General features: G+C 46.4%; 1 long non-coding RNA gene across 3 annotated transcripts in view; it reads left to right on the top strand.

Moving 5' to 3' along the window:
* Positions 1 to 22,222, top strand: part of LOC110260952 — a 193,376-nt gene that overhangs the window by 79,052 nt on the left and 92,102 nt on the right. For all 3 annotated transcript variants that reach the window (XR_002344595.1, XR_002344593.1, XR_002344592.1), the window contains one exon: positions 3,289 to 3,462. This is a non-coding gene — a long non-coding RNA (uncharacterized LOC110260952). The remainder of the gene's footprint in view (positions 1 to 3,288; positions 3,463 to 22,222) is intronic.

Here is a 22,222-nt window from a genome sequence, read left to right as displayed (position 1 = left end):
GATCCAGGCTAAAGCCTCTGCCCCCAGGGCCAGAGGGGTTGGCCCACGAGGGGTCTTTGCGACTGGAGAGGGCCTCCTGCCTCCTGGGAGGGCTGTCTCCCTGTTTGCTCCCATCTTGGAGAATCCATCTGAATGCAGGTCCCTGGGGATCCGCCGGCTCCAGCAACCCTCGGCTTTGGGGGCGAGAGCTCCCACCCCTCACTCTGACAGGAGAAGCTGTGGGAGTGACAGCCAGGTCCCTGGAGGGGCTGCCCAGGCTCCCTTGTGAGTTGACACCTCCCTCTACACCCCCAGGACTGAGCCAGTCAGGGCTAATTCTTTTATTCCACAAATAGAATTAGGATAAAGCACAGAAGTGGGAACACCCACCATCTCGTCTCTAAAACTTACCCCCCACCCCCACCTCCCTCAACTCCACCCCAGCCACAGGGTCCCTAATCTCAGTCGTCGTCGTCGTCCAGAACACCTCCAGGGGCTCTGTGGTGGTGGCCTCTGGATTTCACTCTTGGCCTCCTCAAATCTGTCCTCTACCAGCAGCCAGAGGAATCTTGTCACAAGATGCAGGTGACATTATGGACTGCATCCTACTGAGTTCCTACTGCTCTTAGGATATGGCCTGATACCTTTAGCAAGTGCCCTGTGCCTGGGGCAGTGAACAGAGTGATCAGAGCCCTGCCGGGAAGGCCGGGTGGGCAGGCTTTAAATCCTGTCTGTGTGGAGTTCCCGTTGTGGCTCAGCGGTAAAGAACCTGACTAGTATCCATGAGGATTGTGGTTCAATCCCTGGCCTCGCTCAGTGGGTTAAGGATCTGGCATTGCTGTGAGCTGTGATGTAGTTCGAAGATGCATCTCAGATCCTGTGCTATTGGGGCTGTGGTGTAGGCCGGCAGCTGCAACTCTGATTCAACCCTAGCCTGGGAATTCCATATGCCACAGGTGTAGCCCTGAAAAAAAAAAAAAAAAAAAAAAAAAGAAGTCCTGGCTGTGCAATGAGAAATCCCTTTTGCATGATCTGTAAAAGGGGAGGAAGATGCCGGCACTGGCCACTTGGGCTTGTTGTGAGGCCTGCATGGGTCCACAGAGGCTTAGAGGAATGCCTGGCACCCAAGTCTGTCCTCATGACCCGCCCCTACCATCTTCTCCTGCCATCCTTGGGCTAACTCTCTCATCTTGGGATATACTGCTTGCTGTCTGCTCCTCCAGTGTGCCAGATCTTTGCACACGCTCTTTCCGCTTCCACGCCTTGCCCCTAAGCACCCATTAGAGAAGGCACCTGGAAGCTTGGCTTCCCATCATCAGCCCTGATGGGTGCTGTGAGGAGGCTGGATTCTTCTCTGCCCCCAAGGAAGAGTGGCTTTCCCTGGCTCCTGGAGCCCTGTGGCTGCCATCTGTGGACATGACTGAGCCTGTGCCTGAGATCATGGCAGGTTGACAGCAGGCGGCCTCTGGAGAGGATCCTGGGAAGTCATGAGTTTTCAGCATCTCTAGAGGAGCAGGACTCTAGGAGGAGAGGAGGGCTCTAGGAGAGGAACAGGGCTACATGTAAAAGGCAGCAGAAGCATTTGCAGCACTGGGATCCAACCCAGGGCACCGCCTGAGGCCATAGGAGCACTAACTTCTGCTCCCTGAGAATGTTCTCCATGGACCAGGCATTGGTCTGGCTCTACTCTCTACCTGTTTCTCATTTATCCTCAGAGGAATTTTCCAAGGTAAGTGTTAGTGTCCTCTTTTTATATAAGGAAAAGGCTCACAGAGGCTAAGGGGACTTGTCAAAATCACACAGCACAGCTCTGCTAATGGTGGAGCTCGGCTCGGGCTCTCAAAGAACTTTCTAGCTACACTGATGCTCATGCTAGAGTGTGGTCCTGCTAGATTGGCCTGATCCCCATGACTGAGCTAGAAGGCTCCACATTCAATGCCAAGGCTTGTCTTTCATCATGGAATCCCTCAGTTCTTGATGTTTTAGGGGGAAAATAAAACCCAGCCAAGTCTTTAGGTTTTCACTGTAACCTCTCCGTCAAGTCCCAACTCTGAGGGCACCTCTTCCAGGAAATGGGCCGGGAAATGGCAAGACTCTTGCTGAGACTTTTTTTTTTTTTTCTTTTCTTGAGCCGCTTCTGCGGCATAAGGAGGTTCCCAGGCTAGGTGTCTCATCGGAGCTGTAGCCGCCGGCCCACACCAGAGCCACAGCAATGCGGGATCTGAGCGGTGTCTGCAACCCATACCACAGCTCTCACGGCAACGCTGGATCCTTACCCACTGAGCAAGGCCAGGGATCAAACCCGCAACCTCATGGTTCCTAGTCGGATTCGTTAATCACTGAGCCACGATGGAAACTCCTTGCTAAGACATTTCTTTAAACTTCTACTCTATCTGATGCTGTAACGTAAACTCCCCAAGGCCTACCTCTGTTGATTCAAACCAGCCTCTCCCATTCGCCTTCCTCTTACTGCTGAAGTGAGAGTCTTTTATACAAGTGTCTGGACCCAAATCACATAGCAGGGGGTGGGGGGTGTCCTCCTTCCTTCTGTGTGACAAGCTGCCAAGGGTGCACCGCTGTCCTTTGTAGCCACAGACTCAGATATGCGAAAATGGACCTTCGTTTTTCTGTAACTGCACCAAACTTTGCTTTCCAGCCCAGATTCTACCCAAGAGCAGAAAATGTGATTTAGGAAAAAGAGATAAGCCCAGCCCGGATGTGCCCCTTTGTCCCTTTTGGATAAATAATCCAGGCAAATGCGGGGCCTCCTCTCTCTCCTCTTCTCGCCTTCCTGCCAAGGTGGATTGAAGCTTGGGAGCCGGGGGTGGGGGGTGGGGGGCTTTGTCAACCAAGCGAGGGCATCCAGCAGAGGCCTCTGGTCCTCCCTTATCAGTAGCTGGCCATACCGGGTTCTGCCATTGGCCATGGTCATTGGCAGTCAAGTTTGGTGGCCCCCTGGAGATGAGCCTGTCTTCCTGTGGCCTGCATGCGAGAGGGGGGCAGCCATCTGAATGGTGCTGGAGAGTCTGCCTTCGAGAATGCATGCTCAAGAGCGGGGGTGCGATAGGAGAGCAGCATCTGTCTTTTATTCTGTAGGTCTTTTCCCTGCATATTTTCCAGAGTAGGAGCACATATTTGGGGGCTGTCACTTGGCCTCTAAACACAAACCACTGCTTTATCTGACCCTCAACCCAAATGACCAACACTCTTAATCCATTTGTAATCTTCTCTAAGCTTCCACACTATAATTACTGGTTCCTCCTCAGCTTCTTTGCAATAAGGCTGTGTTCCCCTGACTCTCTCTTGCAGGTCCCAGGACGGCCCTGGCTCTGGGTCTGGCCCCATGCTGGGCGCTCAACAGAGAGAGTGGCTGGATTCTCTGCAGCCCTGTGAGGAATGCTCAGTCATCATCCCCCCATTTTACAGATGAGGAAACAGAGGATCACTGAGGGACACTGAGGATTACGCCAAGGCTCACGGTTGGTAAGTGGCCTCACAGAGGTTAACACTTACTCCTCAGCTGTGAACGGCATGTGGCTGCTCAAGCACAGACTGTCTAAAGCTTACTCCTGAAGCAACTCTTCTGCCTGAAGAAGTTCTTCGAGGGGCATCCTCAGTCCCTCTCAAACTCACATTTAAAACCCGGGGTGTCCTCTGTGACTTTCCTTTTCTTTCTTTCTTTCTTTTTTGGTCTTTAAGGGCCACACCAGCAGCACATGGAGGTTCCCAGGCTAGGGGTTAAATCGGAACAGTAGCTGCCAGCCTATACCACAGTCATGGCCACTCCAGATCTGAGCCACGTCTGCGATCTACACCACAGTTTACGGCAACACTGGATCCTTAACCCACTGAGTGAGGCCCAGGATCGAACTTGTGTCCTCGTGGATCCTAGTCAAATTCTTTTCTGCTGCACCGTGACGGGAACTCCTCTGTGACTTTGCTTGTCTTTTTTTGATCACCGTCTCCATTCCATTTCCATGGTGCCCAGTCTGCTGACTGGTACCCTGCCTAGTTCATATCAGATTTCCAGGACCTGGGACAGTAGCTGGTTCACAGTGGGTAAAATATAAATAACATAGTAGTTATCACTTTAACCATTTAGAAGTGTACAGTTCCGTGGCATTAAACATAGTAACACCCTATGCAACCATCACCATATCATCTCCAATAAAAACTGTGCCCATGAAACCATAACTCCCCTTCCTCTCCCCGCTCAGTCCCTGGTAAGCTCTCTTCTACTTTCTGGCTCTATGAATCTGCATATTCTGTGATTCCTCATGGAAGTGGAATCATACCTGTATTTGTCCTTCTATATCTGACTTAATTCACTTAGTGCGATGTGTCCAAGGTCCATCCAAGTTGTCGCGTGTACCAATATTTCATTCCTTTTTAGGGTTGAATAACATTCCCGTGAATGTCTATGGAATAACCCTCCATCCATTTGCAGATGGCAGTTTGGACTGTTCTCACCTTTTGGTTCCTGTGAATGATGCTGCTGTGAACATTGCTGTACAAGTATCTGCTTCATTCCCTGCTTTCAGTTATTTCGGATACTGGCCTAGCAGCAGAATTGCTGGGTCACCATGGTGGAGTTCAGTATTTAAGCTTCTGAGAAACTATCAAACCACTTGCCATAGCAGCTACACCATTTTATATTTCTACCAGCAATGCATGCGGGTTCTAATCTCCCATATCTTCACCAACACTCATTTTTTGCTTTTAAAAAATTTATAGCTATTCTAGTAGGTGTGATGTGGTATCTGACAGTGGTTTTGATTTGCATTTCTCTAACGACTACTGAGGTTGAACGTCTTGTCCTCTGCACATTGGCTGGTTATATATCTTCTTTTGAGAGTGTCTATTCAAGTCCTTTCTTTTTTTTTTTTGGACACACCATGGCATGTGGAAGTTCCCAAGACAGGGATTGAACCTACTCACAGCAGCAACCAGAGCTGCTGCAGTGACAATGTCAGATCCTTAACCCACTGCACCACAAGGGAACTCCTCCTTTCTCTATTTTTTGAGTTGTTTGTTATCTTGTTGTTGAATTTTAAGTCTTCTTTGTTTATTCTGGATATTAATCCCTTATCAGAATAGGATTTACAAATATTTTTTCTACGCAGTAAGCTATATTTTTGCTTTCTTAATAGCCTCCTTTGATGCACAAAATGTCTTAACTTTGATGAATTTTATTTTTTTTTATTTTTTTTTTTTCTTTGATGCACAAAATGTCTTAACTTTGATGAAGTCCATTTATCTTTTTTTTAAATTTTGTTGTTTGCTTTTACTGTCGTATCCATGAAGTCACTGCCAAATCCAATGCCATAATGGTTTTCTCCAGTGTTTTCCTCAAAGAGTTTTATAGTTTTAGCAGTTAAGCTTAGGTCTTTGGTCAATTTTGAATTAATTTTTGCATATGGTTTAGGATAAGTGTCTGACTTCTTGTTTTGCTTGGGGATATTCAGTGTTTCCAACACCACTTGAAAAGACTGTCCTTTCCTCAATGAATGGTCTTGGTACCTTTGTCAATAACTAATTGACCACATGTCTTGTCTGGGCTGCTCTACCGAAATACCGTAGACCGGATGGCTTAAAAAACAACCAGGTATTTCTCACAGTTATAGAGGATAAAAATCTGAGATGAGGGTGCCAGTATGATGGAATTCTTGCTGCGGGCTCTTTTCCTGCTTCACTGATGGATGCCTTCTTGCTGTATCCTCCCATGGCAGAAAGAAAAATCCTCTCTCTCTTGTCTGTTCTTTTAAGGGCCCTAATCCCTTTCATGAAGACGCCACCCTCATAACCTAATTACCTCCCAAAGGCCCCACCTTCAGATACCATCACATCATGGATTAAGCCTTCAACATACGAATTTTGACACAACTATTCAGTCCATAGCACCCTAAGTGTCAGCGTTTGTTTCTGGGATCTCTACTATAGTCCGTGGGTCGCTATGCCCATCCTCATGCCACTTCCATATGGTTTTTATTCCTGTAGGCGTGTATAAATTTCAAAGTCCAGTAATGTGAGACCGGCAATTTCATTCTTCTTCTTCTGGACCATTTTGGCTCTTTGGGGCCCTGTTCAATCCCATATGAATTTGAGATCAGTTTTTCCATTCCTGCAAAAAAGGCTGTTGAACTTTTGATAGGGGTTGTGTTGAATCTGCAGATCATTTTAGGGAGACTTGACATCATAAAATGTTCCATCTCCTTATCCATGAACAAGGATGTCTCTCCATTCATTCAGAGCTTCTTTAGTTTCTTTCCGCAATTACCGTAATTTCCAGAATACAAGTCTTTTTCTCCTCCTTGGTTAGATTTATTCCTAAGTATTTAATTATTTTAGGTGCTCATGTCATTGGAATTGCTTTCCTAATTGCATTAGTATTGGTTAAAGCTTTTTCAGAGATGCTTATGTGCAGTTAGGGTTGCAAACCACTGTCTTAGCCAAAGCTTGACAAGGTAGATGGACAGCCATGTCTTCCTAAGCTCCCTGTTCCTGGGCCTGGCAAGGACCCTCACCTTAAGTCACTGCTCGGTAACTGTTTTCTGATGCATGCATGCATGCATAGCTTCCCTCTTGGAAAATACATTTTTCAATTTGTTAGGTTTCAAATACGCTGTACCTGCATTCCGACGATTCTGGTCCTCTCCCCGCCCCCAAACCTTTTCTACATCCTCCAGTTGATTCCCAGAGGGAAGGTGCATTTATCACGCACACCTTTGCAAGGCTGGACTCATGCAGGAAGGATGCTGATATGGGCCACAAAGAATCTCCTACTGGGATGGGACTGGGGACTCAGGCCCTCCTAAGGGAAGTAGTGATATTTTATTTCAACCAAATAGCACTGGCTTGGAAATGACCCCGGGCACCAGCAGTAGTATTCAGACGCACAGGGTGTGGCCAGACTGATGCATGGGTCAGCCGGAGAAGGGAGCTTAGATTAAGGAGACCAAACCAAACACCCCAGGATGGCCATACACGCATCCCCAGCCATCACCTGATCGAGCCCCCCTTCCTTAACATTTATGAGGAGTGCTCATATGACTGGTATCCAGGGAGCCCCAGCCCCAGAACCCTCACTCAGGGACCAGTGGCCTTCAACCACAGGGTTTCCTGTCTGGAATTCACAACAATGAGGGCTCCAAGTTCACCAGCCCAATTGGCAGTGCTTTCGGAGAAACCCAACAGATGGGCTCTAATTGCAGACCTGTTGTGGGGACATTGTTAACAAACACACAAGTAGCTGTATACAGGGCTTTTTGGAACTGAATGTGACTTGGCAGCTGGGGACGGCGATCTAATTACCAACATCTGAGTTTCTTGTTTAATGAAGGGGAATGTGGAAACCGGCCGTGCTTGAGGCAGAGGGATGGAGGAGGGAGCCAGGGCCATGACTGCACGGCACCTGCACACTCTCTTGGTGGCCAGGTGCCTTCCCGTCATCCCGGGCCTCCTCTCCCCTCTGCCTGGAGCCCCAGACATCTCTTTGGGGATTGAAGATAGAATTCTTGGGATCTTAGGTATCAGCCATGGGCTGTTAGGGAATAAGGTGTTTGGAGGCCCTTTGGTCCATGATAGTCAGTAGGTTTTTCTTTCTAAATCATCAGGCTGACACGTCAGGAAACTATACCATGTTTAACATACGGCTTCCTGGACCTCCTTGCACAATGCTATTTCACCTTGAAATCCGTGTACCTCAGTTTCCCAATTCATGACTTTCCAATAACATTTGCTCAGGCGTTTGTGGACGTGGCTTTGTCCAAGTGTTGTGTTAAGCATTTTACCTGATGAGCTCATGGAATCCTTTTTTCCTAAAGGATTTTTTAATTTTTAAAATGTTATTTTTTTCTAACTCTATTGAAGTCAGATTGGCAGATAAAAATGGCATATATTTAGGTTGTACGATGTGATTTTTTTAAAGGTGTACAACCGTGATGCTTTAATATACACTGTGAAATGATCTTCCATATTTAAGTTCATTAACACATCCACTGCCTCCCATAGTTACCATTTGTGTGTGTGGGTGTGTGTGGGGGGGTGTGGGTGTGTGTGTGGTGAGAACACTTAGGATCTATTTTCTTAGCAAAGTTCAAGTATACAAACAATATTGCCAACCGTAGCCAGCAAGCCATACATTAGCTCCCACAATTTATTTTTCTCATAAATGAAAGTTTGCACCCTTTGACCAACACCTTCCCATTTCTCCCATCCCTCATTTAATCCCTTAAGCAACCCTTAGGGCTAGATACCATTATTATTTTTTTTTTTTAGATAACATTATTATTTCCAGTTTTCAGAGGAGGAAACTGAGGCACAGAGAAGTTCAGTAACTTCTTGGGGAGAGGTTCTGGCCTCGGGCTGACTTACTGATGTTGCTAAGACTTGGCACTCGGGGAGGGTTTGCTGAGTCCCAGGTGCTGTGCTTTACAGGCTCAATCTTACTTAGCTAAGCCTCCCGATTATGATGTGGCATAGACACTACCCTTATCTCTGAGGCTTGGAACTGAGGGTTGGAAAATTGAGTCAGTCTCTCAAGTCACAAAGCCAGCGCTGTGCTGAGCTGTCATTCAACCTCAGGGTCCCTCTCTGAGCTTCACCTTCAAGCCAGCCTCTGAGAAGAGGCCCTGACATGTAGCATCACGGCAGGGATTCTTTTTGTTTTTGAGGTCACGGACCTTGTGGTCACAATGTCCACTTAAGAGGGTCCATGGAAGAAGCTCCTCTTGAGTTTCAAGACCAGGGAAGAGCGAACCATGTCTGCAGAGAGCAAGTTGGGTTTACCATATGGCCACTGTGAAACTTAGGAAACCAAGCTCTCCAACCAGGGTTCAGGTTCCCTGAGGGGAGACACAAGTATGTCTGAAGCTTCTAAGGGTCTACCTCTTAGAAAGCAAAAGCATCCAGTAAGCATCTTCACATGCCCCCCTGGTGTCATGATCCCTTGAGAAGGAAAAGCCACTCAGGTTCTGCTTCTAGGCTCCCCAGGGATACACTCCTGGAGACGTATGAGAAGCACTACTGTAAAGAACCATGCTTCCCCCCTTTCCACCTTCCCTTAGTTACCGGGCTGCTCTGAAAGCACGAGTAGCAGGTGTGCTGGACCTTTGGGCGCACGATTTAGGTACAACAGCCAGATCCCAAGCCTCCCCTTACTGCCTATTTGATCTGATTTCTTTCTTCCTTATTGCTATTGGTGGCAGACTGGAGTTTCCCAAATCGACTACAACTATATTTCTAGCTCCACATGTGCTTTCGGGACCTTGTCACTCCCCCGCCCTTGAGCCAGGCGGGGGTCTGTGTAGCCGTCTTGACTAATAGAGTGTAGCTGAAGTGATACCATGTGACTTGGCAAGATTAGGTCATAACAGAGGATATAGGTTGGTTCTGATGATAGCTCAGATGGAGTAAGCACACGTCCACCGTCTCGCTCACTGAAAACAGCTGTAAAACACGGTACAATACTTGAAGCAGATATTTGAGGACTCTGAAAAGTAAGAGTCGTGGGCAGATTCAGGATGACCAGAACTTAAAAATATAACTGAACTGGGGGTGAGTTTATCATTTTTCTCCTGGTCCTTCCACCACTTGGCTCTGAATAGTCATGGAAATACATGGCAGGTTGGATAACTAAACACCCGTCTTCCTGGAGAGGGAACTGAAAAAGAACTCCTCTCTGTATTGAAAAGTACCAGGGAGATAGCAGAGAGAGAAGTGTGCAAGAAAGCAAAATTTATAAAGTGGTTTATAAATGTCCAGGCTCCCCTCTGAACTGCACATGCATAAATCTGATTCATACTAACATACCAAAGATTTTGAGAACTGAACTGACACATAGGCCACTGACCACTGGATAGTACTCATGCAGACCAGATTCAAATAACACTACAAGGCTTTAAAAAACTGAACCAGCATTCAAAACCTAACCCAAGAAGATGGTAGAACCTGAAGCCTGATCAGGACAAGTCAATTGCCTGCTGAAACAAAAATGTCAACCTTATTTGTAGGATTTACATAGGATGTAGTGTTGCATAATATAACAAAATGTCCTTGACAGCATCCAAAATTACTTGGCATATGAAGTATCAGGAAAATCTCAACTTGCCTGGAAAGGGACAATCAACAGATGCCAATCCTAAGGTAACAAAGATGTTGGAACTGACAAAGCAGCAATTGAACAAAAGCTCCAAGAAGTAATTGTGAACACTCTTGAGACAAATGAGAAAATATGAAAGCTCATTTAATTTTAGAATTTAAAAAAAGTAACTCAAATGAAAAACTCACTGTATGCGCTCAAGAGCAAAATGAAATGATTGAGAAGAATGACTGGGGATAAAAGGCATAAATAAACCTACAGATTCAGGAAGCTCAGTGAACCTCAAACAGGTAAAACTAAAGGAATCACAATCAAACTGCTGAAAACTAGATCAAAGAAAAAAAAATCTTAACATGAGCCAGATGAAAATGATACGCTACCTACAGGGGGACAACAATTTGAATGACTGTGAATTTTGCATTGGAAACCATGGACGGCAGAAAGGAGTAGAAGGACATTTTTTAGCTACTAAAAGAAAAGAAATATCAACGCAGAATGCTGTAACAAGCATAAATATCCTCCAGAAATGAAGGTGAAATGAATGCATTATTAAATACAGGAAAGCAGAAGAATTCATTGCCAGCAGACCTGCTCTAAAATAATTGCTAAAGGAAGTGTTTCAGACAGAAAGGAAATGATACTAGAAGGAAACTCAGAATATCAAGAATGAAGGAAGAGCAACAGAAATGGTAAATATCCTGAAAAATACAATATAGACGTCTCTTAATTCTTTAAAATGTGACTATGGAGTTTCCATTATGGCTCAGCAGGTTAAGAAGCTGACAGAGTGTCCATGAGGCTGTGGGTTTGATCCCTGGCCTTGCTCAGTGGGTTAAGGATCTGGGGTTGCCAAAAGCTGTGGTGTAGGTTGGCAGCTGCAGATCTGATTCGATCCCTAGCCAGGGGACTTCCACATGCCGCAGGTGCAGCCCTAAGAACTCATTACTAAATAAATAAATAAATAAAAATATGTCCAGTGGTTAAAAGCAAAAATGATAACATTGCTTTTTGGAGTCTCCAATGCATACGCTACCTACAGGGGGGACAACAATTTGAATGACTGTGTATTTTGCATTGGAAACCATGGATGGCAGGTTTGCATAATATAACCAAAATGTCCTTGACAGTATTGTAATTAAAAGCACTATAACTATAATATAAGGGAAGGTGAGCAAAATGACCCATACAGTGGTAAAGTCCCTATTTTCCAATTGAAGTGGTAAGCTGTCCATCCTAAACAGACTCTAGAAGTTAAGTAGGCATATCATAATCTCTAGAATAACAAATAAAAACCTAAACAAAGAGGTATGAAAAAACCACAATAGAAAAAATGAAATATGAAAATATTCAAACAACCCAAAAGAGGGCAGGAAAGGAGAAACAAAGGAATAAGAACAGACGTTAATGATGAATGATAACAGGAAAATCTCGGACTGAACACTTGGAAACTGAACAACACAGTCCTAAATAATCCGAAGTTCAAAGAGGAAATCAGAAATCGATGTGGGCTAATGAGTCAGTTATCGGCTATGATATGTCACATAATAAACAGACACAAACCCAGTGGCTTAAGAAGAGAAAAACATTGAATTAGCTCATGGGTCTGCTGGTTGGACGGGTGGTTCTGCCAGGCTGGGCTGGGCTCGGTCAGGTGTCTCTGGTCAGCAGGCAAGTTACTTGTGTGTCAATTTTGTGACTCTTGGCTGTGGTGGCTCCTATTTTGGGAGTTGGTTGCTATTGGCTGATCTAAGATGGCCACATGGGCTTGTCCAGGCACATTCACTGGTGGTGGCATTGGCAGAGTTCTGAGAAACACGGGGGTCTTGGGAGGCCTAGATTTGCAGCTGGCACCATCACTTCTGCCATATTCTGTTGGCTAAAGCCAACCACCAGTTCAGCCCATATTCATATGTTGACCCCTAGTACCTTGGAACGTGACTGTATCTGGATAGAAGGCCTTTAAAAACACGATTAAGGTGAGATGAGGTCCCTATGGGTGGGGCTCTAATCCGTCATGACTGGTGTCTTTATGAGAAGAAGCCACGACACAGACATGGGCAGAGGGAAGAGCAGTGAGAATTTAGGGAGAAGACAGCCGCCTGCAAGGCAAGAAGAGAGGCCTCAAGGGAAACCAGCTCTGCCCACGCCTTGATCTGGGACTTCTGGCCCCCGCAGATACGAAAGAATACATTTCTGCTGTTGAAGCCACCTAATCTGCAGGGTTCTTCAGGATAGCAGCCCTACCAGCTAATGTCGATTTTGGCAGGGAAACAGACTTCACTTCCTTATGTGAGGAACTGCAATAACATCGCAAGCAATTGCTTATAGAGAGCCATGAAACACTGGGGACGTTTTTGCCATCAACTTACCGCCCCTAGAGATGGCGGCAAGAGCTAAGCTAATCACCATGGCAGAGAGAGGGTAACAGATCAGAAATCAGGAAGCCTGGCTGTCCTTCTAGCCCTGCCTTCTCTGGGCCTCAGTGTCCTCATCTGTGTGGTGAGGGGGCTGGACCAGATCTTTTTTTTTTTTTTTTAATCTATTTTTTTAGGGCCACACCGACGGCATAGGGAAATTCTCAGGCTAGGGGTCAAATCAGGGTCAAATCAGAACTGCAGCTGCCAGTCTGCGCCACAGCCACAGCAATGCCAGATCTGAGCTGCGTCTGCGACCTACAGCAGAGCTCACAGCACCACTGGATCCTTAACCCACTGAGCAAGGCCAGGGATCGAACCCGCCTCCTCATGAATACTTGTTGGGTTTGTTACCGCCGAGCCATGGCAGAACTCCCTGGACCAGGTCTTGTTATGTTTCCTGCCAGCTCTGATAGCTGAGGACCAAATCCCAAGCTCCTGCCCGCCTCTCCAGTGTCTAATTCCAAGTGCACCAGGAAAAGTCACTCCTGCATGGGCCCTCTGCACGCTGCCCTCGGAGGACTTCCCTTTCAGCCTCACCAAGAACTGCTGCCTTCCCATGGAAGAGGGTACCCGCCGGGGAACGTTCACCTAACAGTGCCTAACAGAGAGAAGCCCTGCTCCAAAGCCCGGAATAAAGGAAGAGCCAACAGCGGTATCTTTCCTGTTATCTCCCGGACTAGTCCCCTTCCCCTTGGGAGGGTAATGTAATGAGTATGGATTTGGGGGAGCTTTGCGTGTGGCCTTTGGAGAATTTGGCTGCCGGTAACGATAAGAAGGGAAAACTGAGACAAGTAAGAGTGAATGAAATCCCAGCCAAAAAGAGCTATTAAAGGAAGAGAGGCAGCAGTAGACAGGGAATACTTGGCAAATCAGGGGACATAATTATCAGGTAACCTGGATGAGATGAGCATCAGGTTATGAGAATTCCTGTGGCGACCATGGCAGAATCCTTGAACCCCTAACACTGCCATGGATGGAAGCCACAAAAGGGTCGGAACTTTTGAAAAAGCAATGAATGGAGGTCACAGATATCTGAGAATCATCAGATAAATCCTCCTATAATAACAATAAACTGAGCTCTTAATATCGGCCAGGCACGGATGTAGGTATTTTAAGAGTGTGAGTTCATTGTATCCTTACCAAAGGCCGACAAAGTAAATACTGAAATACTGTTATCACTGTTTGTATGGACGAGGCAGGAGGGCTGCAGGGAGGCGGACCCTCTTGTCCAAGACTTTACAGCTAATAAGGGATAGAGCTGGCCTTGAACTTCCCAGGCTGTATCAAAAGCCCGGGCTCTTAACTGATTTGCTCCACGGAGGCTCCATAATTTCTGGAGCCTGGCCACATGCAAAGCTCCCCCAAATCCAAACTCGTTACACTGCCCTCCCGAGGGGAAGGGGACTGGTAACTGAGAGATGGGAAACGGCCCATTTTACAGATGGGGAAACTGAGGCCCAGAGTGTCTTTCAGTAGCACCAAGTATTTGCAATCTACTCAAAGTGTGATGTTCTTTTCCACGCGCGTGCGCCTCATCCTCTGCATCTGCCTGGTGAACTCCTCACTTAGCTGCCAAGATTCTGCTCAAGGGTCACCTCCTCTGGCCACCTTCCACACTCACCTCAGGCAAATCAGGTTCTTTCTCTTTTGGCCTCCCCCGAACTTGGCCCGTGTCCTTATCTGTGTGTTTTTCCCATGCGGTTTAAGTATTTTCTTTTTTTCTCCTCAGAATTCTTGAAAAAGAAAATTGCCTAAAAGATAACGTTTTCAGTATCCACATTCCCATGAGCTCGAATGTCTCTTTGCAACATTTTGCCATATTCACTGCGAGTCTTGGAGACAGAAGAGCTCAAACATAATCAATAAACTTGAGAATTGTTTTAAATAGAAGAAATAAAACATCCCAGGTAAAGCTGAAGGACCACGTCTGCCGTCTGCTTTCCTTTCCTGACCACTGCCATCAATCTGTTGAGCATCCCGAAGATCTAGTTTTAAATTCATATACATCTATTTGCCAACATGTGGGTACATGTGGGAACTATCACCTGCGTTCAGAAAAAAGGAAAAGAACATATATGTACAGTGGGGCAAACGATGGATAACCACTACTGATGACAAAGAAAGCATGGCAAACACCCCAAAGACGTCCTGCCCTCTTCCCTGATTCTCACCCTCTCCTTGGACCACCCAGAAATTCTTAGACAACGTACTTTAGCTTTCCTTGATTTTGAGCTTTGTAAATGGAATCACCCAGCGAATATTCTTTTGTGTCCTGCTGCTTAATGTTGTGACCGTGAATGTCAAGGTGTGTGTAGGATGCCCCTGAATGCTATCGTGATGGGCGTTTGGTCTGTTTCCCGTTTGCAGCAGCTCTAAGACCTTATGGCTATGAATATGTGTGCCTGTACCTGCTGGTGTGTGTTGGGCATGTTTTTCTAGGACACATGCCTAGCGGAAGAACTGTCAGGTCAGAGAGGGTGTGTAACTCCCGTTGCACTGGGAAATCCTAAATTCTTTGCTAAGAGGCCAAATTCTTAACCATAATCTCAAACTCCCTTTACCTAAAGTTCAGGTTGAGGAAATAAACGGGGTTTTGGAAAAGCGAAATAAAGGATACAAGGAAAGAGTTGCATTCACTGGTATCAGAGGCCGGGAATCCAAGTGTGGATTGAAGTCGCATTCCCCTGTGGCACCTGCAGGCTCTGGACCCTGGAATTAGCTGAAATCAGCTGCCCTGGAGGACGTGAGGGACGCTTCGCACCCATCTGACTCTGCCTGGATGGCATCTGCTGACAAAGCAGAAGGATAGATGTTAGCAGCGATTGGGACTTTATCTCCTGACTGCTTCATTACAGCCTACCTATCGCAGCCCTGATGGGCACCCAGGAGAAGGCGGCACAGAGGTCGCGAGGGTGCCTGAGCCGCATGGGGTGGCCCGCCTCAGTTTCCCTTTCGCTTTCCCGGACTCCTGGGGACTTGGAACGATCGCTGTGAGCCAGATCCCAGGTCCTCTTGGGGACAGTCCTGCTACCCACCCTTCCCCCCTTATCCACCGTGTCCTCAAGTAGACCCCACCTGGGTCCCTGTGAGTGACCGAGAAGCCCCTTCATTATTCTGCCCAATATGTCAGCGAGGGCTGTTTACAAATCCAAGGATTCTCTTGCCAAATGTACAGCCTGTTCCCCAGGCTTTCATGTTATAATGAAATGAAGAGCAAGCAAGACATCTTAATATCCTATCCTGCTAGAACATGAGGGTTTTTTTCCCTCCCTCTCTCGATAGGTAAATTAATATCATCAAACATTCTGAAAAGATCCTTTATGAAAACATCTCTCTTGCCAAAAAAAAAAAAAAGTTTATTATAAAACTGGAGAAATTTGTTTCAACCTGTTAAAAGCCCTATGCTCAGCCATGAATTTAGTTCCCATTTTTCTCCTCTTCAATTAATTTCACACTAATCCATTTCTTTATCAGCCGTTGGAGTGAATGCGTGCGGAGTGAGTGATGAAGATGAGGGGGCAATGGAGGTGTTTGGCTCTGTAATTTCATCCTTGAATTTTGTGATTACTAACAGGACAACTTTTTTAATTTGCTCTTTTGTCTGGATTCCCTGGCTGGCAATCTGCTTGGTGAGCTCGGCTTTTTAATCAATCACCTAGATAATCAAATGTCACTGGCTATCTGCTCCGTGTAATTACTTTTGCAATTAAAAATCAACCTCAAGTTGCCTCATCTAATTAGAGGGATGGGCAGATTTTCATCTAGATTGATTTTTTAATAAATATTGACTTAAAATGCCATAATCTCATCATATTCTTTCATTTTCTTTGTACCAAAAATCAAACAAATGGAAGAATTAGCAAGCAGAAGGAATCGTGGGACTTCAAAAGCTTCTGCTGGTTCAGACACACAAAACTATGCTATACAGAAGCCCAGCTTAGCTCGTCTAATAACAATACTCAATAGCTTCCACCTTTTATTGGAAAAAAGAACAAAGCAATCCAACGATTATATTTCACACTAACATTGTTGCAAGCCCACAATGCCAAGAGCTTCTAATTTCATTTATCATACTGCCTGAGACAATCATTTCTATTAATGTTATTATTTCTTTCAAAGCAATCCCATACATGCTACTAGAATTTTTAGCATTAGCAGGAAAAAAAATATATATGTAAGTATATATATATATATATATATATATATATATAGGTACATGTGTGTGAGTATGTGTGTTACACTAGAGTCATCACCGTGAGTTTTCTTAAACATACAAGTGCCACTACAGGCAGATAATTTTCTCGTCTTTGCTGTCTTGGATCTTTTATGTATTGTAATTAAAACATTGTCAATAACACAGTTCGTTGCTTTTTGGTTGTCGTGGCTGATGTTCAACACGAAAAAGCCACAATCTGGTAAGGGGATTACCTACAGGAAAAAAACATACTTTGCTCAGGGAACAATTGTCCCAAGATGAATGTAATGGTATCTTGTGTGCCAGTTTAAAAAAAAAAAAAATCATGTCGGTGACCCTGACCGAATTCCACTTAAACCTCAGCTGATTGGGGTGATGAGGAAGAAGGGCTCATGCTTCTAGCATCCCGGCTTTATCCCGTCGCAAAGAAGGGGTGTCTGTCTCCTTGGTGTTCCCGCTACTGCAGAGGAAAAACAAATCGCCCACATCTGACTGCATGATTCACTCTAAGGAAAGAAGAGAGAGAGAGGGAGAAAAGCCATGTCCAGGGCAAGTCAAACTTTCAGCTCTTATTGGTGGCAAAACAAATGAGGGCATAAGGACAGACCCAAACAGAAGAGCCAAGGACAGTTTAAGAGAGAGCAGGGGTTGTACCCCACACCTCCCTCCACGAGGCAAAGTTTCTGCCCGGGGGAGCCGTTCATCCTCAATGTCAGCCCCGCTACCAACTTGGAATACAATCACCATTTCCCCAGAGGATACTCCGAGGGCTAAGAGCCCCATGAAATGTTGCTCCAAATGGAGGGCCGAGGGGTCAAATCGCTGTGGAAAAACACAACACTCTCTACTTCCTGGCTGGAGAGAAGTAATACACATTATCCCTGAAAGTCTCTGAGAAGTCCTTCTACAAAGCCTATTTGGTTCAGAGTTTATCAAATTTATTTTCCCTTGGATTGTCCTACTTATTTATCTCCTCTGTCTGTCTATACCTGTCGATCTATCTATCCATCCATCTACCTATTATTTATTTATTTGGGGGGGACCCGATGGAAACACTCTCTCAGTGCACACTTTGGGAAACACTGGTATTTACAGCACACAAAGAGTCTCATTTTCTGCACCATCAACCTCTCTGGGGGACAAGCCTTGTCTTCTAGATGCATCGCCGACCATGTTTTCTAAGTGCAAAGTGATATCTGGGGTATGCTTATGGCCATCTCCAGTGGCCTCCTGAGGATGAGGAAGGCGGTGGGGAGTCCTGGGCTCATGGTAACCAGGAGTTGTCCATGGTTCTTGCCCGAGGGAAATTCTGCAAGTGTGAACTCTGCCATCATCAGCTCTGTGCTGGCTGAAAGAGTTATTTGCCCGAGTGTCCATTGCTATGTGGAGGGAAAATGATACTCCCCCGAGAGTGTGAGAAATTCATAGAAAGAGGAGAGAGGTGGGGTGAGACTGGTTGATAATTATTGAACATTTATTATATGGTAGATGCTGGGAGAAATGCTCCCTGCCTTTTTCATTTAACCCTCACAACTCTGTGAAGCCAGCACTGTTTGTGTTATTATTACTCCCATCCTACAGATGAGGAAACTGAGGCTTCACAAAATGAATGCTTGTCAAAGGCAATAGAGCCAGGAATGGGCGGAGTTATAAACACCAGACCCATCTCTGAAAGCCACCAAGGACTTTGGGCTCCGAACCCTTCCCAGGAGTCAGCGGGATGGGGGAGGGATTGTGCTGTCGGGGAAGAAACATCTTTGCGGGGAGGGTCTGTGAGCCGTCTGCTGTCATAAGAATTCTGTGTTACAAACTTCTGCTGTCATAAGAATTCTGTGTTACAAACTACTCCCAAAATGGCTTAAGGGATAAGCATTTCTTTTGCTCCTGAGTCTGCAGTTAGCTGGGGAGTCTTCTGTTCTCAGCTGACTCACCTCGCGTGTATATGGCCAGTTGTGGGTTGGCTAATGGATTGGCTGGCTCTCTCCCATGTTTCAGCGTTCGTTGGTCATTGTGGGTCTAGGTTGGCTCTGGCTTGGACCACTGGAGACCTGGGCTCTGCTCCACGGTCACATCTTGCAACAGGTTGGACTGGGTGTGCTGCCGTGGAGAAGGCAGAAAGGCAAGAGCGGAAGAGGAAGGGCTAGTTGAAGCCTCTGCTGGCCTTGTGTCTGCTAACGTCTTAGGGACCAAAGCAAGTCACAGAGTCAAGGGGCGGGCACTGCAAGGGTACAGTGCAGAGGGCGTGGATCCAGGGAGGTGAAGGCTCACGGGGGAGAAGTGTATCAACCGGCAACTCAAAGCCACAGTTTATCAGAACTCACTTCATCAGACCACGTGTCCTGCAGGATGCTTCATCTGTGCCAGCCCTGTCTTTCTCCCTGAGCTGCTGGGTTGGGGGTGGGAGGATGGCATGCCATGTACCAGTGGATGACAGACTCGCTTTTCCGGAAGGGTCAGTCTGTAGTTGGAGGCCCTCCCCACCCAAGGGACTTAATGCCTCTCTAGAGAGAGCCTGGGAGGGTTCATGCGTAAAGGGCCACATTGGGAGATGGATAAGGTGACTGACAATCTACGTCTCGCCCTGGCTCACTGCCGGGGCCGTCTTGCTGGCTGGGCCCCAACTCCAGGTCTCCACAGTAGGCCCACTCATGACCCAGAGTGAAGTTTTAGAGACATACGAGGCCCAGGGTTCAAACGTGGATATCAGCTGGAACATTGAATAGATAGTTTGAATTCTTTCAACATAGGCACATGTTTGTTTGTATTTTAAATACATAGAAATCTTTTTTATTTCAACATGGAAATATGCCCTATATGACTTTTCTTAAAATGGGGTCCTCAGAGTTCCCGTGGTGGCTCACGTGGTGGCTCCATGAAGTTGCAGGTTTGATCCCTGGCCTTGTTCAGTGGGTTAAGGATCCAGAGTTGCCGTGAGCTGTGGTGTAGGTCGCAGACATGGCTCGGATCTGGCGTTGCTGCGGCTCTGGTGTAGGCCGGCGGCTACAGCTCCCATTAGACCCCTAGCCTGGGAACCTCCATATGCCGCGGGTGCGGCCCTAAAAAGACAAAACAAACAAACAAACAAAAACCAGTCCTTTCTTAGACTAGATTTTGTTTCTCGCTCTTGTTAGCATCATGGTTACAAAGGTGTATTTTCTTTATTCTAAGGAGAAAATTAATCAAAATACCAGCATGAGGACCTGTGAGCATTTTTGGTTGGTCTTGGCATTGGGCATTGGTAGGGAGTGGTGGAGACTGTGGCAAACTGGAAAGCACTCCATCCACCTGAACAAAGCGTCTGCTTCTTCACTCCAGCCACCTCTGGCCAGGTGGGAATGTAGGGGCCATCTTTATTTTCAAAGTAGCTAGAAACTTGGATTTTGACTTGAACGCTTGAATGGCAGCTCTCTGTTAAAGAAACAAACATGCAGCATGAAAGAAACTCATCTGTGGGCCAGATCTAGCCAGGTTTTCAATCTCTGGTCTAGGCTAATGATTGCACTGCATACATGGGGAAACTGAGGCCCAATGATGGGAAGGGACTTCACTGGGGTCACAAGCAACTCCTCTCAGAGACTAAATAGCATCAGCCTCCTTAGTGAACCTCATAGTCTGGCCTTTGACACCTTCTGGTCCTAGTTTCTGGCAGATCTACCCCGCATGGGGTTTACTTACTTCTTGAGTCTTTGCCCGGATGGTTCTCCCTGCCTGCAATGCCCTTCCAGGCTCAGGTCAAATGTCAGTCCCTCTTGCAAATCTCTCCATTCCTTCAGGCAAAATTTGTCACTCTTAGGCATCTGTATGACAGCATTTCTTGCTCAGGGTGTTAGCTTTTAGTCCTTTGTTAGAGTGAGCTTCCTGAAAGTAAGCACCTTGGGGATCCCTAGAACCTAGGACAACCCCTCGCACATAATCAGCGCTCCACAAATGTTTAGGGAACAGAACAGAAATAAGAGAATCACGAATAGGGTAGGTGAATGAAATAACTCCTGTTCACCGGGCCAGTGTTCTTCACTCGGCACTCATCATCAGGGCTTTTGCAAAAGACAATAAAGAGAAATTAGGAGAGCGCAGAAGAGGGAGATTGAGAGAATGCCCCAGTCTTGGGGCCAAATGCTGGCTCTGTCATTTACTAGCTACGTGATCCTGGACAGAACATTTAATTTGGATGCCCGAGTGTTCCTGTCTGTAAAATGGGCTCATAATGGCACCAACATCGGGTGGACTGCACGGGCCCACGTGGGATAATGTACACCATCCACGCAGTGCCCACAGGTGGTAGAGTTGACCAACTACCCACTAGCATTATTATTAGAAAGAGAAGCCAAATGGCTCTTTCTCCTCCAGCAATTCCCAGCCTGCTCCCCATCCCACCAAAGATAAACAAACAAAGCAGCAACAGCAGACGGGCAGAATTCAGAAACCAGGGCGGGGCTGTGGCACGGACCCAGGGCTGTGGGCCTACCGCCCTGCCCTTAGCCCTCTCATCTTTCTCTCCTCCAGCCCCGCTTTGAAGTCAGACTCCTTGTAAAATCAGTAGCCTCCTCGGCAGCCAGGGACACAGAGAAACGCTGCCGTGATTTGCTCAATGGAGCTTTGCCTGCGTGAGCCCCAGAAAACACATCCCGAGAGTCCCAGAAGTCAGAATCAGCCCAGGCCGGAGGAGCCCAGGCAGAAGGGGCTGTGGAAGTGGGATCCTTTATGCATTTTCATATCTCTCCTCTCCAGGAAGACAAACAGCCTCTGCGGAGTCTCAGTTGTCCATTGCGGCAGAGTCTGTGATCATCCTGGGCGACAGCCAGCCCGTCGGCCACAGACGCTGTCATGTGCTGAGGCCAGAGGCTCCTGGAAACCCACACGTTGTAATTTCGGTGTTGGGTCCACTTAGAAAAACGTTCTCTTTCCAAATTCAATTATGGTTCTTTAATAATAATTATTACTATCATTATTATTATTGTTCTCATTTCAGTATTATATACACAAAGGCAATCCCCCGAGCTGAATTTATGACCAAATAAACGCGCAGGCGAAGAAGAATGGCCTTGCCTTTCTCAGTATAATATTTTAGTTGCATTTGCATTTGGAGGAGGATTTGTGGCGAGCGAGGGGATTAAATCCCGTGAAATCATTATACAAATTTCCAAATGTCAAGTACTCTGATAGAGATTATGATTTTATCTTCTTATTTTGACAGGAAACCGTGTGTGGCCACCTCCGTCTTAGAACAAGCGAGGAAGGGAGGCCAGGGGAGACCAAATAAAGATAGAGGAGTTTGCCAGTGTCCTGATCGGCTGTCTTTTTATTCTGCTCGCTTGTACGACAGACCGTAATAGACATTTTCCTTTGCACAAAATAATAAGAGCAGTACTTATCGCGCGGTGCCTCCAGCCAGTGGCAAAAGGAAATTAGAAAAGTCCAATGAAGCTGAGAAGTAATTAATCATCATACAGTGGAGCCTGTCAAATCAGAAGGGTCCTTCCAGCTGATAATGCTCCCCAACTCAATTTAGACTGATAGAAATTAGAATTTTTT

Source organism: Sus scrofa, chromosome 6 (assembly GCF_000003025.6).
Source record: "Sus scrofa isolate TJ Tabasco breed Duroc chromosome 6, Sscrofa11.1, whole genome shotgun sequence".
In the NCBI taxonomy this organism is placed as follows: Eukaryota; Metazoa; Chordata; class Mammalia; order Artiodactyla; family Suidae; genus Sus; species Sus scrofa.
Note: the sequence above shows the minus strand (reverse complement) of the source record. Positions and strands in the feature narration are given on the sequence as shown.